The 18,560-nt window shown below is 43.9% G+C and overlaps 1 non-coding gene across 1 annotated transcript; it reads right to left on the bottom strand.

Moving 5' to 3' along the window:
- Positions 1 to 16,629: 16,629 nt before the first annotated feature.
- Positions 16,630 to 16,718, bottom strand: trnar-ucg (transfer RNA arginine (anticodon UCG)). The gene is given in 2 exon segments: positions 16,630 to 16,665; positions 16,682 to 16,718. It is a non-coding gene; the product is annotated as a tRNA-Arg (tRNA).
- Positions 16,719 to 18,560: the final 1,842 nt, after the last annotated feature.

The following is an 18,560-nucleotide window of genomic DNA, read 5'->3' as shown; positions in this document are numbered from 1 at the left end:
AGGATAGATGCTGCCTCTCTAATTCTCTGACACTATGTGACTGGTTAGTGTTGGATCGATACTGCCTCTCTCATTCTCTGACAGTATGTGACATGTGAGTGTAGGATAGATAGTGCCTCTCTCATTCAGTGATACGATGTGACAGGTGAGGGTTGGATAGATACTGCCTCTCTCATTCTCTGACACTATGTGACAGGTGAGTGTAGGATAGATACTGCCTCTCTCATTCTCTGACACGATGTGACAGGTGAGTGTTGGAAAGATACTGTCTCTCTCATTCTCTTTTAGTATGTGACAGGTGCGTGTTGGATAGATATATCCTCTCTCATTCTCTGACAATATGTGACAGGTGAGTGTAATATAGATACTGCCTTTCTCTTTCTCTGATACGATGTGACAGGTGATTGTAGGATAGATACAGCCTCTCTCATTTCCGGATACCAAGTGACATATGAATGCAGGATAGATACTGCCTCTCTCATTCTCTGATACTATGTGACAGGTGAGTGCTGGATAGATACTGCCTCTCTCATTCTCTGACACTATGTGACAGGTGACTGCAGGATAGATACTGCCTCTCTCATTCGCTGATATTATGTGACAGGTGAGTGTAGGATAGATGAAGCCTGTCTCATCCTCTGATGCTATGTGACAGGTGATTTTCGGATAGAAACTGCCTCTCTCATTCTCTGACACGATGTGACAATTGATTGCAGGATAGATACTGCCTCTCTCAGTCTCTGACACTATGTGACAGGTGAATTTTGGAGAGATACTGCCTCTCTCATTCGCTGAAACTGTGTGACTGGTGAGTTTGGGATTGATACTGCCTCTCTCATTCTCTGACACTATATGACTGGTGAGTGCTGGATTGATACTGCCTCTCTCATTCTCTGACACTATGTGACAGGTGAGTGTTGGATAGATACTGCCTCTCTCATTCTCTGACACTATATGACAGGTGAGTGTAGGATTGATACTGCCTCTCTCATTCTCTGACAATATGTGAAATGTGAGTGTTGTATAGATGCTGCCTCTCTCATTCTCTAACACTATGTGACATGTGAGTGTTGGATAGATACTGCCTCTCTCATTCTCTGATACAATGTTACAGATGAGTGTTGGATCGATACCGTCTCTGTCATTCTCTGATACCAAGTGACAGGTGAGTGTTGGATTGATACTGCCTCTCTCATTCTCTGATACTATGTGACAGGTGACTGTCGGATAGATACTGCCTCTCTCATTCTCTGACATTATATGACATGTGAGTGGAGGATAGATACTGCCTCTCACATTCTCTGATACAATGTGACAGGTGAGTGTTGGATAGATACTGCTCTCTCATTCTCTGACACTCTGTGACATGTGAGTGTAGGATAGATACTGTCTCTCTCATTCTCTGACACGATGTGACATGCAAGTTTTGAAGAGATACTGCTTCTCTCATTCGCTGACACTGTGTGACAGGTGAGTGTAGGATAGATACTGCCTCTCTCATTCGCTGATACTGTGTGACAGGTGAGTGTTGGACAGATACTGCCTCTCTCATTCGCTGACGCAATGTGACAGGTCAGTGTTGGATCGATACTGCCTCTCTCATTCTCTGACACTATGTGACATGTGAGTGTAGGATAGATAGTGCCTTTCTCATTCAGTGATTCGATGTGACAGGTGAGTGTTGGATAGATACTGCCTCTCTCATTCTCTGCCACTATGCGACAGGTGAGTGTAGGATAGATACTGCCTCTCTCATTCTCTGACACGATGTGACAGGTGAGTGTTGGAAAGATACTGTCTCTCTCATTCTCTGATACTATGTGACAGGTGCGTGTTGGATAGATATATCCTCTATCATTCTCTATCAATATTTGACAGGTGAGTGTAGTATAGATACTGCCTCTCTCATTCTCTGACACTATGTGACAGGTGAGTGTTGGATAGATACTGCCTCTCTCATTCTCTGACGTTATGTGACAGATGAGTGTAGGATAGATGCTTCCTCTCTACTTCTCTGAGGCGTTGTGACAGGTGATTGTAGAATAGATACTGCCTCTCTCATTTCCTGATACCAAGTGACATGTGAGTGCAGGATAGATACTGCCTCTCTCATTCTCTGAGACGATGTGACAGGTGTGTGCTGGATAGATACTGCCTCTCTCATTCTCTGACACTATGTGACAGGTGAGTGTAGGATAGATATTGCCTCTCTCATTCGCTGATACTATGTGACAGGTGAGTGTTGGATAGATACTGCCTCTCTCATTCGCTGACACTATGTGACAGGTGACTGCATGATAGATACTTCCTCTCTCATTCTCTGACACTATGTGACAGGTGAGTGTAGGATAGATATTGCCTCTCTCATTCGCTGATACTATGTGACAGGTTAGTTTTGGATCGATACTGCCTCTCTCATTCTCTGACACTATGTGACATGTAATGTAGGATAGATAGTGCCTCTCTCAATCAGTGATAAGATGTGACAGGTGAGTGTTGGACAGATACTGCCTCTCTCATCCTCTGACATTATGTGACAGGTGAATGTAGGATAGATGCTGCCTGTCTCATTCTCTGACACGATGTGACAGGCGAATGTTGGAGAGATACTGCCTCTCTCATTCGCTGACATTATGTGACAGGTCAGTGTTGGATTGATACTGTCTCTCTCATTCTCTGACACGATGTGACAGGTGATTGTCGGATAGAAACTGCCTCTCCCATTCTCTGACACGATATGACAGGTGATAGAAACATAGAAACATAGAAAATAGGTGCAGGAGTAGGCCATTCGGCCCTTCTAGCCTGCACCGCCATTCAATGAGTTCATGGCTGAACATTCAACTTCAGTACCCCATTCCTGCTTTCTCGCCATACCCCTTGATCCCCCTCGTAGTAAGCACCTCATATAACTCCTTTTTGAATATATTTAGTGAATTGGCCTCAACAACTTTCTGTGGTAGAGAATTCCACAGGTTCACCACTCTCTGGGTGAAGAAGTTCCTCCGCATCTCGGTCCTAAATGGCTTACCCCTTATCCTTAGACTGTGACCTCTGGTTCTGGACTTCCCCAACATTGGGAACATTCTTCCTGCATCTAACCTGTCTAACCCCGTCAGAATTTTAAAGGTTTCTATGAGGTCCCCTCTCATTCTTCTGAACTCCAGTAAATACAAGCCCATTTGATCCAGTCTTTCTTGATAGGTCAGTACCGCAATCCCGGGAATCAGTCTGGTGAACCTTCGCTGCACTCCCTCAATAGCAAGTATGTCCTTCCTCAGGTTAGGAAACCAAAACTGTACACAATACTCCAGGTGTGGCCTCACCAATGCCCTGTACAACTGTAGCAACACCTCCCTGCCCCTGTACTCAAATCCCCTTGCTATGAAGGCCAACATGCCATTTGCTTTCTTAACCGCCTGCTGCACCTGCATGCCAACCTTCAATGACTGATGTATCATGACACCCAGGTCTATTTGCACCTCCCCTTTTCCTAATCTGTCACCATTCAGATAATAGTCTGTCTCTCTGTTTTTACCACCAAAGTGGATAACCTCACATTTATTCACATTATACTTCATCTGCCATGCATTTGCCCACTCATCTAACCTATCCAAGTCGCTCTGCAGCCTCACAGCATCCTCCTCGCAGCTCACACTGCCACCCAACTTAGTGTCATCCGCAAATTTGGAGATACTACATTTAATCCCCTCATCTAAATCATTAATGTACAGTGTAAACAGCTGGGGCCCCAGCACAGAACCTTGCGGTAACCCACTAGTCACTGCCTGCCATTCTGAAAAGTACCCATTTACTCCTACTCTTTGCTTCCTGTATGAAAACCAGTTCTCAATCCATGTCAGTACACTACCCCCAATCCATGTGCTCTAACTTTGCACATCAATCTCTTGTGTGGGACCTTGTCGAACGCCTTCTGAAAGTCCAAATATACCACATCAACTGGTTTTCCTTTGTCCACTTTACTGGAAACATCCCAAAAAATTCCAGAAGATTTGTCAAGCATGATTTCCCTTTCACAAATCCATGCTGACTTGGACCTATCATGTCACCTCTTTCCAAATGCACTGCTATGACATCCTTAATAATTGATTCCATCATTTTATCCACTACCGATGTCAGGCTGACCGGTCTATAATTCCCTGTTTTCTCACTCCCTCCTTTTTTAAAAAGTGGGGTTCCATTGGCTACCCTCCAATCCATAGGAACTGATCCAGAGTCAATGGATTGTTGGAAAATGACTGTCAACGCATCCACTATTTCCAAGGCCACTTCCTTCAGTACTCTGGGATGCAGTCCATCAGGCCCTGGGGATTTATCGGCCTTCAATCCCATCAATTTCCCCAACACAATTTCCCGGCTAATAAGGATTTCCCTCAGTTCCTCCTCCTTACTAGACCCCCCGACCACTTTTAGAACCGGAAGGTTGTTCGTGTCCTCCTACGTGAATACCGAACCAAAGTACTTGTTCAATTGGTCCGCCATTTCTTTGTTCCTCGTTATGACTTCCCCTGATTCTTACTGGAGGGGACCTACGTTTGTCTTTATTAACCTTTTTCTCTTTACATATCTACAGAAACTTTTGCAATCCGTCTTAATGTTCCCTGCAAGCTTCTTCTCATACTCCATTTTCCCTGCCCTAATCAAAAGCTTTGTCCTCCTCTGCTGAGTTCTAAATTTCTCCCAGTCCCCAGGTTCGCTGCTATTTCTGGCCAATTTGTATGCCACTTCCTTGGCTTTAATACTATCCCTGATTTCCCTTGATAGCCACGGTTGAGCCACCTTCCCTTTTTTATTTTTATGCTGGACAGGAATTTACAATTGTTGTAATTCATCCATGCGGTCTCTAAATGTCTGCCATTGCCCATCCACATTCAACCCCTTAAGTATCATTTGCCAATCGATCCCAGCCAATTCACGCCTCATACCTTCAAAGTTAGCCTTCTTTAAGTTCTGGACCATGCTCTCTGAATTAACTGTTTCATTCTCCATCCCAATGCAGAATTCCACCATATTATGGTCACTCTTCCCCAAGGGGCCTCGCACAACGAGATTGTTAATTAATCCTCTCTCATTACATAACACCCAGTCTAAGATGGCCTCCCCCCTAGTTGGTTCCTCGACATATTGGTCTAAAAAACCATCCCTTATGCACTCCAGAAAATCCTCCTCCACCGTATTGCTTCCAGTTTGGTTAGCCCAATCTATGTGCATATTAAAGTCACCCATTTTCACTGCTGCACCTTTATTGCACGCACCCCTAATTTCATGTTTGATGCCCTCCCCAACATCACTACTACTGTTTGGAGGTCTGTACACAACTCCCACTAACGTTTTTTGCCCTTTGGTGTTCTGCAGCTCTACCCATATAGATTCCACATCATCCAAGCTAATGTCCTTCTTAACTATTGCCTTAATCCCCTCCTTAACCAGCAATGCTACCCCACCTCCTTTTCCTTTTATTCTATCCTTCCTGAATGTTGAATACCCTTGGATGTTGAGTTCCCAGCCCTGATCATCTTGGAGCCACGTCTCCGTAATCCCAATCACATCATATTTGTTAACATCTATTTGCACAGTTAATTCATCCACCTTATTGCGGATACTCCTTGCATTAAGACACAAAGCGTTTGGGCTTGTTTTTTTCACACCCTCTGTCCTTTTAGAATTATGCTGTACAATGGCCCTTTTTGTTCTTTGCCTTGGGTTTCTCTGCCCTCCACTTTTCCTCATCTCATTTCTGTCTATTGTTTAGCCTCCTTTTTGTTTCCCTCTATCTCCCTGCATTGGTTCCCATCCCCCTGCCATATTAGATTAACTCCTCCCCAACAGCACTAGCAAACACTCCCCCGAGGACATTGGTTCCGATTCTGCCCAGCTGCAGACCGTCCGGATTGTACTGGTCCCACCTCCCCCAGAACCGGTTCCAATGCCCCAGGTATTTGAATCCCTCCCTGCTGCACCATTGCTCAAGCCACGTATTCATCTGAACTATCCTGCGATTCCTACTCTGACTAGCACGTGGCACTGGTAGCAATCCCGAGATTACTACATTTGAGGTCCTACTTTTTAATTTAGCTCCTAGCTCCTTAAATTCATTTCGTAGGAACTCATCCCTTTTTTTACCGATGTCATTGGTACCAACGTGCACCACGACAACTAGCTGTTCTCCCTCCCTTTTTAGAATGTCCTGCACCCGCTCCGAGACATCCTTGACCCTTGCACCAGGGAGGCAACATACCATCCTGGAGTCTCGGTTGCGGCCGCAGAAACGCCTATCTATTCCCCTTACAATTGAATCCCCTATCACTATCGCTCGCCCACTCTTTTTGCTGCCCTCCTGTGCAACAGAGCCAGCCACGGTGCCATGAACTTGGCTGCTGCTGCCCGCTCCTGATGAGTCATCCCCCTCAACAGCACTCAAAGCAGTGTATCTGTTTTGCAGTGGGATGACCACAGGGGACCCCTGCACTACCTTCCTTGCACTACTCTTCCTGCTGGTCTTCCATTCCCTCGCTGGCTGTGGACCCTTCTCCTGTGGTAAGACCAACTCGCTACACGTGATACTCACGTCATTCTCAGCATCGTGGATGCTCCAGAGTGAATCCACCTTCAGCTCCAACTCCGCAACGCGGACCGTCAGTAGCCGGAGGTGGACACACTTCCCGCACATGTAGTCGTCAGGGACACTGGTATTGTCCCCGTGTTCCCACATCGTACAGGAGGAGCATATCACATGTCCGAGCTGTCCTGCCATGACTTAACCCATAGATACACTTAAATTGCCGACAACAATGTTAAAAGTTACTGACTAATAAAGAAAATGAAAAACTACTCACCAATCAGCAGCCAATCACTTACCACGTTGGCTGTGACGTCACCTTTTGATTTCTTTCTAATTCTTTTTTGACTTCTCTCAGCTGGAGCTGCAAAAGTACGCCTCTCTCGACTGCCGCCTCTCTCGACGCTCCCCGGACTGCTGAGCCTTTGATAGGCCGCTGCCTCTCTCGACTCCCGCCTCTCTTGACGCTCCCCGGACTGCTGAGCCTTTTTAGGCCGCTGCCTCTCTCGACGCTCACCGGACTGCTGAGCCTTTTATAGGCCGCCGCCTCTCTCGACGCTCCCCGGACTGCTGAGCCTTTTATAGGCCGCTGCCTCTCTCGACTCCCGCCTCCTGATTGCAGGATAGATACTGTCTCTCTCATTCTCTGACACTATGTGACATGTGAGTTTTCGAGAGATACTGCCTCTCTCATTCGCTGAAACTATGTGACTGGTGAGTGTGGGATTGATACTGCCTCTCTCATTCTCTGACACTATGTGACTGTTGAGTGTTGGATTGATACGGCCTCTCTCATTCTCTGACACTATGTGACAGATGAGTGTTGGATAGATACTGCCTCTCTCATTCTCTGAGACTATATGACAGGTGAGTGTAGGATGGATACTGCCTCTCTCATTCTCTGACAATATGTGAAATGTGAGTGTTGTATAGATGCTGCCTCGCTCATTCTCTAACACTATGTGACAGGTGAATGTTGGATATATACAGCCTCTCTCATTATCTGACACTGTGTGACAGGTGAGTTTAGGATAGATACAGCCTCACTCATTCTCTGACACTATGTGACAGGTGAGTGTTGGATAGAGACTGCCTCCCTCATTCTCTGACACAATGTGAAAGATGAGTGTTGGATAGATACTGCGTCTCTCATTCTCTGATACTCTGTGACAGGTTAGTGAAGGATAGATACTGCCTCTCTCATTCTCTGACACTATGTGACAGGTGAGTCTTGGATAGATACTGCCTTTCTCATTCTCTGACACTATGTGACAGGTGAGTGTTGGATAGATACTGCCTCACTCATTCTCTGAAACTAGTTGACAGGTGAGTGTTGGATAGATACTGCCTCTCTCATTCTCTGATACAACCTGACAGGGAGTATTAGATAGATACTGTCTCTCTCATTCTCTGACACTATGTGACAGGTGAGTGTTGGATAGATACTGCCTCTCTCATTCGCTGACACTATGTGACAGGTCTGTGTTGGATCGATACTGCCTCTCTCATTCTCTGACACTATGTGACATGTGAGTGTAGGATAGATAGTGCCTCTCTCATTCAGTGATTCGATGTGACAGGTGAGTGTAGGATAGATACTGCCTCTCTCATTCTCTGACACGATGTGACAGGTGAGTATTGGAAATATACTGTCTCACTCATTCTCTGAAACTAGTTGACAGGTGAGTGTTGGATAGATACTGCCTCTCTCATTCTCTGATACAACCTGACAGGGAGTGTTGGATAGATGCTGCCTCTCTCATTCTCTGACACTATGTGACAGGTGAGTGTATGATAGATACTGCCTCTCTCATTCTCTGATACGATGTGGCAGGTGAGTGTTGGATATATACTGACTCTCTCATTTTCTGACACTAAGTGGCAGGTGAGTGTTGGATAGAAGCTTCCTCTCTACTTCTCTGACACGATGTGACAGGTGATTGTAGGATATATACTGCCTTTCTCATTTTCTGATACCAAGTGACATGTGTGTGCTGGATATATACTGCCTCTCTCATTCTCTGATACATTGTGACAGGTGAGTGTATGATAGATAGTGCCTCGCTCATTCTCTGATACGATGTGAGAAGTGAGTGTTGGATAGATACTGCGTCTCTCAATCTCTGACACTATGTTACAGGTGAGTGTTGGATATATACTGCCTCTCTCATTCTCTGACACTATGTGACAGGTGAGTGTAGGGTAGATACTGCCTCTCTCATTCTCTGATACGATGTGACCGGTGAGTGTTGGATATATACTGACTCTCTCATTCTCTGACACTATGTGGCATGTGAGTGTTCGATAGATGCTGCATGTCTCATTATCTGACACGATGTGACAGGTGAGTGTTGGATAGATGCTGCCTCTCCACTTCTCTGACACGATGTGACAGGTCAGTGTAGGATAGATGCTGCCTGATCATTCTCTGACACGATGTGACAGGCGAGTGTTGGAGAGATACTGCCTCTCTCATTCGTTGACACTGTTTGACAGGTGAGTGTAGGATAGATACTGCCTCTCTCATTCGCTGACACGATGTGACAGGTCAGTGTTGGATTGATACTGTTTCTCTCATTCTCTGACACTATGTGACTGGTGAGTGTAGGATAGATGCAACCTCTCTAATTCTCTGACACTATGTGACAGGTGAGTATTGGATCGATACTGCCTCTCTCATTCTCTGACACTATGTGACATGTGAGTGTAGGATAGATAGTGCCTCTCTCATTCAGTGATTCGATGTGACAGGTGAGTGTTGGATAGATACTGCCTCTCTCATTCTCTGACACTATGTGACAGGTGAGTGTAGGATAGATACTGTCTCTCTCATTCTCTTATACTATGTGACAGGTGCGTGTTGGATAGATATATCCTCTCTCATTCTCTGACAATATGTGACAGGTGAGTGTAATATAGATACTGCCTTTCTCATTCGCTGATATTATGTGACAGGTGAGTGTAGGATTGATGAAGCCTGTCTCATTCTCTGATACTATGTGACAGGTGATTTTCGGATAGAAACTGCCTCTCTCATTCTCTGACACGATGTGACATGTGAGTGGAGGATAGATACTGCCTCTCTCATTCGCTGAAACTATGTGACTGGTGAGTGTGGGATTGATACTGCCTCTCTCCTTCTCTGACACTATGTGACTGGTGAATGTTGGATTGATAATGCCTCTCTCATTCTCTGACACTATGTGACAGGTGAGTGTTGGATAGATACTGCCTCTCTCATTCTCTGACACTATATGACAGGTGAGTGTAGGATAAATACTGCCTCTCTCATTCTCTGACAATATGTGAAATGTGAGTGTTGTATAGATGCTGCCTCTCTCATTCTCTAACACGATGTGACAGGTGAATGTTGGATATATACAGCCTCTCTCATTATCTGATACTGTGTGACAGGTGAGTTTAGGATAGCTACAGCCTCTACTCATTCTCTGACACTATTTGACAGGTGAGTGTTGGATAGAGACTGCCTCCCTCCTTCTCTGACACAATGTGAAAGATGAGTTTTGGATAGAGACTGCGTCACTCATTCTCTGACACTATATGACAGGTGAGTGTAGGATAGATACTGCCTCTCTCATTCTCTGACAATGTGTGAAATGTGAGTGTTGTATAGATGCTGCCTCTCTCATTCTCTAACATTATGTGACAGGTGAATGTTGGATATATACAGCCTCTCTCATTAACTGATACTGTGTGACAGGTGAGTTTAGGATAGATACAGCCTCTACTCATTCTCTGATACTATTTGACAGGTGAGTCTTGGATAGAGACTGCCTCCCTCATTCTCTGACACAATGTGAAAGATGAGTGTTGGATAGATACTGCCTCTCTCATTTCCTGATACCAAGTGACATATGAGTGCAGGATAGATACTGCCTCTCTCATTCTCTGATATTATGTGACAGGTGAGTGCTGATTAGATAGTTCCTCTCTCATTCTCTGACACTATGTGACAGGTGACTGCAGGATAGATACTGCCTCTCTCATTCGCTGATATTATGTGACAGGTGAGTGTAGGATAGATGAAGCCTGTCTCATTCTCTGATACTATGTGACAGGTGATTTTCGGATAGAAACTGCCTCTATCATTCTCTGACACGATGTGACAGGTGATTGCAGGATAGATACTGCCTCTCTCATTCTCTGACACTATGTGACAGGTGAATTTTGGAGAGATACTGCCACTCTCATTCGCTGAAACTATGTAACTGGTGAGTGTGGGATTGATACTGCCTCTCTCATTCTCTGACACTATGTGACAGGTGAGTGTTGGATAGATCCTGCCTCTCTCATTCTCTGACACTATATGACAGGTGAGTATAGGATAGATACAGCCTCTCTCATTATCTGATACTATGTGACAGGTGAGTTTAGGATAGATACAGCCTCTACTCATTCTCTGACACTATTTGACAGGTGAGTGTTGGATAGAGACTGCCTCCCTCATTCTCTGGCACAATGTGAAAGATGAGTGTTGGATAGATACTGCGTCTCTCATTCTCTGATACTCTGTGACAGGTTAGTGAAGGATAGATACTGTCTCTCTCATTCTCTGAAACTAGTTGACAGGTGAGTGTTGGATAGATACTGCCTCTCTCATTCTCTGATACAATGTTACAGATGAGTGTTGGATAGATACTCTCTCTGTCATTCTCTGATACCAAGTGACAGGTGAGTGTTGGATTGATACTGCCTCTCTCAATCTCTGACACTATGTGACAGGTGACTGTAGGATAGATACTGCCTCGTCATTCTCTGACATTATGTGACATGTGAGTGGAGGATAGATACTGCCTCTCTCATTCGCTGAAACTATGTGACTGGTGAGTGTGGGATTGATACTGCCTCTCTCCTTCTCTGACACTATGTGACTGGTGAATGTTGGATTGATAATGCCTCTCTCATTCTCTGACACTATGTGACAGGTGAGTGTTGGATAGATACTGCCTCTCTCATTCTCTGACACTATATGACAGGTGAGTGTAGGATAAATACTGCCTCTCTCATTCTCTGACAATATGTGAAATGTGAGTGTTGTATAGATGCTGCCTCTCTCATTCTCTAACACGATGTGACAGGTGAATGTTGGATATATACAGCCTCTCTCATTATCTGATACTGTGTGACAGGTGAGTTTAGGATAGCTACAGCCTCTACTCATTCTCTGACACTATTTGACAGGTGAGTGTTGGATAGAGACTGCCTCCCTCATTCTCTGACACAATGTGAAAGATGAGTTTTGGATAGAAACATAGAAACATAGAAAATAGGTGCAGGAGTAGGCCATTCGGCCCTTCTAGCCTGCACCGCCATTCAATGAGTTCATGGCTGAACATTCAACTTCAGTACCCCATTCCTGCTTTCTCGCCATACCCCTTGATCCCCCTAGCAGTAAGGACCTCATCTAACTCCTTTTTGAATATATTTAGTGAATTGGCCTCAACAACTTTCTGTGGTAGAGAATTCCACAGGTTCACCACTCTCTGGGTGAAGAAGTTCCTCCGCATCTCGGTCCTAAATGGCTTACCCCTTATAGAGACTGCGTCACTCATTCTCTGACACTATATGACAGGTGAGTGTAGGATAGATACTGCCTCTCTCATTCTCTGACAATGTGTGAAATGTGAGTGTTGTATAGATGCTGCCTCTCTCATTCTCTAACATTATGTGACAGGTGAATGTTGGATATATACAGCCTCTCTCATTAACTGATACTGTGTGACAGGTGAGTTTAGGATAGATACAGCCTCTACTCATTCTCTGATACTATTTGACAGGTGAGTGTTGGATAGAGACTGCCTCCCTCATTCTCTGACACAATGTGAAAGATGAGTGTTGGATAGATACTGCCTCTCTCATTTCCTGATACCAAGTGACATATGAGTGCAGGATAGATACTGCCTCTCTCATTCTCTGATATTATGTGACAGGTGAGTGCTGATTAGATAGTTCCTCTCTCATTCTCTGACACTATGTGACAGGTGACTGCAGGATAGATACTGCCTCTCTCATTCGCTGATATTATGTGACAGGTGAGTGTAGGATAGATGAAGCCTGTCTCATTCTCTGATACTATGTGACAGGTGATTTTCGGATAGAAACTGCCTCTATCATTCTCTGACACGATGTGACAGGTGATTGCAGGATAGATACTGCCTCTCTCATTCTCTGACACTATGTGACAGGTGAATTTTGGAGAGATACTGCCACTCTCATTCGCTGAAACTATGTAACTGGTGAGTGTGGGATTGATACTGCCTCTCTCATTCTCTGACACTATGTGACAGGTGAGTGTTGGATAGATCCTGCCTCTCTCATTCTCTGACACTATATGACAGGTGAGTATAGGATAGATACAGCCTCTCTCATTATCTGATACTATGTGACAGGTGAGTTTAGGATAGATACAGCCTCTACTCATTCTCTGACACTATTTGACAGGTGAGTGTTGGATAGAGACTGCCTCCCTCATTCTCTGGCACAATGTGAAAGATGAGTGTTGGATAGATACTGCGTCTCTCATTCTCTGATACTCTGTGACAGGTTAGTGAAGGATAGATACTGTCTCTCTCATTCTCTGAAACTAGTTGACAGGTGAGTGTTGGATAGATACTGCCTCTCTCATTCTCTGATACAATGTTACAGATGAGTGTTGGATAGATACTCCCTCTGTCATTCTCTGATACCAAGTGACAGGTGAGTGTTGGATTGATACTGCCTCTCTCAATCTCTGACACTATGTGACAGGTGACTGTAGGATAGATACTGCCTCGTCATTCTCTGACATTATGTGACATGTGAGTGGAGGATAGATACTGCCTCTCTCATTCTCTGATACTGTGTGACAGATGAGTGTTGGATAGATACTGCCTCTCTCATTCTCTGAAACTGTGTGACATGTGAGTGTAGGATAGATAGTGCCTCTCTCATTCTCTGATACAATGTGACAGGTGAGTGTTGGATAGATACTGCCTCTCTCATTCTCTGACACTATGTGACAGGTGAGTGTTGGATATATACTGCCTCTCTCATTCTCTGACACGATGTGACAGGTGAGTGTAGGATAGATATTGCCTCTCTCATTTTCTGATGCTATGTGACAGGTGAGTGTTGGATAGATGCTGCCTCTCTCATTACCTGATATCACGTGACAGGTGAGTGTTGGATAGATACTGCCTCTCTTATTCTATGATACTATGTGACAGGTGAGTGTTGGATAGATAAATCCTCTCTCATTCTCTGACAATATGTGACAGGTGAGTGTAGCATAGATACTGCCTCTCTCATTCTCTGACATTATGTGACAGGTGAGAGTTGGATTGATGCTGCCTCTCACATTATCTGATATTGTGTGACAGCTGAGTTTAGGATAGATACTGCCTCTCTCATTCACTGATACTGTGTGACAGGTGAGAGTTGTATCGATACTGCCACTCTCATTCTCTGACACTATGTGACAGGTGAGTGTTGGATAGATACTGCCTCTCTCATTCTCTGACATTCTGTGACATGTGAGTGTAGGGTCGATACTGTCTCTCTCATTCTCTGACACGATGTGACATGCAAGTGTTGAAGACATACTGCTTCTCTCATTCGCTGACACTGTGTGACAGGTGAGTGTAAGATAGATACTGCCTCTCTCATTCGCTGATACTATGTGACAGGTGAGTGTTGGACAGATACTGCCACTCTCATTCGCTGACACTATGTGACAGGTCAGTGTTGGATCGATACTGCCTCTCTCATTCTCTGACACTATGTGACATGTGAGTGTAGGATAGATAGTGCCTTTCTCATTCAGTGATTCGACGTGACAGGTGAGTGTTGGATAGATACTGCCTCTCTCATTCTCTGACACTATGTGACAGGTGAGTGTAGGATAGATACAGCCTCTCTCATTCTCTGACACGATGTGACAGGTGAGTGTTGGAAAGATACTGTCTCTCTCATTCTCTGATACTATGTGACAGGTGCGTGTTGGATAGATATATCCTCTCTCATTCTCTATCAATATGTGACAGGTGAGTGTAGTATAGATACTGCCTCTCTCATTCTCTGACACTATGTGACAGGTGAGTGTTGGATAGATACTGCCTCTCTCATTCTCTGACGTTATGTGACAGGTGAGTGTTGGATAGATGCTTCCTCTCTACTTCTCTGACGCGATGTGACAGGTGATTGTAGGATAGATACTGCCTTTCTCATTTCCTGATACCAAGTGACATGTGAGTGCAGGATAGATACTGCCTCTCTCATTCTCTGATACGAAGTGACAGGTGAGTGTTGGATACATACTGCCTCTCTCATTCTCTGATCCTATGTGACAGGTGAGTGTTGGATAGATACTGCCTCTCTCATTCTCTGACTCTATGTGACAGGTGAATGTTGGATAGATACTGCCTCTCTCATTCTCTGATACGAAGTGACAGGTGAGTGTTGGATACATACTGCCTCTCTCATTCTCTGATTCTATGTGACAGGTGAGTGTTGGATAGATACTGCCTCTCTCATTCTCTGACTCAATGTGACAGGTGAATGTTGGATAGATACTGCCTCTCTCATTCTCTGAAACTATGTGACAGGTGAGTGTAGGATAGATACTTCCTCTCTTATTCTCTGACAATATGTGACAGGTGATTGTTGGATAGATACTTCGTCTCTCATTCTCTGACACTATGTGACAGGTGAGTGTTGGATCGATACTGCCTCTCTCATTCTCTGATACAATGTGACAGGTGAGTGTTAGATAGATGCTGTATATCTTATTCTGAAAATATGTGACAGGTTAGTGCATGATAGATACTGCCTCTTAAATTCCCTGACATTTGTGACAGGTGACTGTTATATTGAGAGCAAATTTGAGACAAGGGTTAGATCAAGGAGAGGATTTAGAAAAACATGAGCATATTTCGAGTAATGAACAGATGCGCTGCGATATGGATGGGCACGGGCACAATGTAGCTTGAAACACAACAGCTTTACAATTCGGTCATCGCAGCTGAAATCACACTCCTTTTAATGCTGTACAGGACGATCCGACATTCTGAGAAAATACTTGTTAAAGGAGAAATTATGAACCGGAACTGACAACCACCCCTTTTAAATAGACACCGAATGATCCGGGACTGCAAGCACATCGCTCTTACAGATGTAGAATGACCATTGACTGACAACAGTTCCCTTTTAAAAGAATGATTAAAAGTGGGATTTCTATCAATCCTGAAGGCAATTATGCTGTGCGTGAGTGAGCGTGGGACTCTGGACCACGCGGGGCTGGGACGGTTTTTGCAGCCACAGGTGATCGACAGACAGGAAGGAGGGAGGTTAGTAAAACCAACCCAGACAAAAAGCTAATTTAAAATATATATATATATATATATATATATATATTTATCATAATAAGAAAATAAATAATTTTATAATTATATTGAAAAAAGTTAATTTGATTTGATTTAAATAAATAAACAATTGTTTCATAATCTACATATTTTTGATTGAAGGAAGGCTGCGTGACTGGATGAATTGCACTGGAAATCAGGGGAGCAGCAAGTAAATACCCAAACACGGTCAGCCCATGGTGGAGGGCAAGCCACGAGGGAAGATGTGGGGAACAAAGGCGATCTTTTAAAGTCGCGAGTGCCTTTCTGCTGGATCTGACAGCAGCTGCGTGTGCTGTGAAAGAGCTCAAATGTAATAGGGCCCAGTGCAAGCAGAACAGAAAATGCACATTTATTGTGAAAGTTAAAAAGTAGGGATTTTTTGTAAATATTCTCAGTCATCTTATCTCCTATTTACTGCAAAGTCAGACATCCATCCCCTACTTTTTGCATTCAAACAGAAATAATGTGCACGAAAGTCTACTTCACCGCTTGTTTTGCCCGTGCAACCAGATCGACAGTGATGAAAATGTGCCATTAGCTTATTAAAGCAAACAGCCTTCCTTCACTTTAGGTGAGTGACTGCACGAGATGGATGGTTTTGAGGCAGAATCAAAGCAAAGAATATAAAATTTTACGCGGCAAGTTAGCTGACCGCGGCAGGACTCGAACCTGCAATCTTCTGATAACATCACAGTTACAATCGAAGTCAGACGACTTGTCCATTAGGCCACGCGGCCGCTGCTGCTCGGATGAAATTTGTTGTTTTTTTATACTGAGAGCAAATTTGGGACAAGGGATCTTTCAAGGAGTGGATTTATGAAAACATGGGAATATTTTGAGTAATGAACCGATGCGCTGCGATATGGATGTGCACGGACACAGTCAACGTCAATGTAGCTTGAAACACAACAGTTTAACAATCGGTTATCGCAACTGAAATCACACTCCTTTTAAAATATACAGGATGATCCCGATTATGAGAAAATATGTCTTAAAGGGGCAATTGATGAACCGGAACTGACAACCATCCCGTTTGACAGACACCGAATGATCGAGGAGAGGAAGCACATCCCTCTTACACAGCTGTAGAATGGGCCTTCACGGACAGCACTTCCTTTTCAAAAGATTAAAGTGGGATTTCTATCATTCCTGAAGGCAATTGTGCTGTGCGTGAGTGAGCGCGAGTCTCAGTACCACGAGGAGCTGGGACGGTTTTTGAAGCCACAGGTGATTGACAGGCAGGAAGGAGGGAGGGAAGGAAAACCAACCCATACAAAATAACAATTTAAAACATGTATATATTTATCACAATAAGAAAATAAATAAATTTACAATTTTATTGCCAAACATTGAATTTGGTTTGATTTAAATAAATAAATAATTATTTCTTAATCTTTATATTTTTGATTGAACGAAGGCTGTGCGACTGCATGAAATCCACTGGAAATCAGGGCGTGCAGCCAGTAAATACCCAAACAAGTAAGCCCATGGTGTAAGACAAGCCACGAGGGAAGATTTGGGGAACAAAGGCGATCTTTTAAAGTCGCGAGTGCCTTTCTGCTGGATATGACAGCAGCTGCGTGTGCTGTGAAAGAGGTCAAATGTAATCGAGCACATTGCTGGCAGAACAGAAAAAGCACATTTATTGTGAAAGTTAAAAAGTAGGGAATGTATCTTAATATACGCATATATAAATATTTATACATATATTTATATAAACAAAGTCAGTCAGTCAGTCATGTCTTGTCTTGTCTTGATTTGAGTTGTATTTGAAAATAAGGGGGAAGGAGCTTATCATGTCACACAGCCCATCCGCAAGCTCTCGCTAAAATCGCTATGTTTCTAACTTATATAATTTGCCTTCTTTCAGATGTGGAACAGCAAAATCCCACAGCAGATTCTTCTCCTGTCAGGCAGTCCTCGAATGCGTGTTCAATCAAATCAGTGTGACTTCAAGTAGCATGTAATGCATTTTTTCTCCCATGACATGAAATGCACAGTAAGATCGCACAGCACTTTTGCACACACTCCCTCGCTACACAAACACACCAACAAACTAAAATTCCTGCAACCTCCAAAGGCAGTTTTTGAAATTTGAAATTTGAAATCCGGGACAGACAGCACATTCCTTTTAAACAGATACATAATGATCCGATACTGATAGCACACCATTTTGAAGAGACAGAGAATGACCTCGGACAGACAGGACATCACCTTAAAAGCGATACAGAAACACAGTTAACAAAAACAAAGCATTCTGTAATACTCAGCTGGTCGTGAACATTCTGTGGATGAAGAACCCGGGCTCACGTTCAGTCAGATGATCATTTCGATATTTTAAGAAAAATGTAAAGTTTACAGATTTTTTCCACGAAAATAGCGCCTGGAAAAAAATAGGCAGCGAGGAAGGACAAAAGGGAATGTCTGTGATACAGTGGAGCGTAGGAGTGATTGAATAATAAATGGCACAATGCGAAAAGGCAAAGTGGGTGGCAAGCGGGCAATAAAGTAACAAAGGATGGACCAGAGTGGGTGTTAGTGGGAACAGCAGAACCATTAGCAGACAATAGGAGCGGTGC

Source organism: Pristiophorus japonicus, chromosome 29 (assembly GCF_044704955.1).
Source record: "Pristiophorus japonicus isolate sPriJap1 chromosome 29, sPriJap1.hap1, whole genome shotgun sequence".
NCBI lineage: Eukaryota > Metazoa > Chordata > Chondrichthyes > Pristiophoridae > Pristiophorus > Pristiophorus japonicus.
Note: the sequence above shows the minus strand (reverse complement) of the source record. Positions and strands in the feature narration are given on the sequence as shown.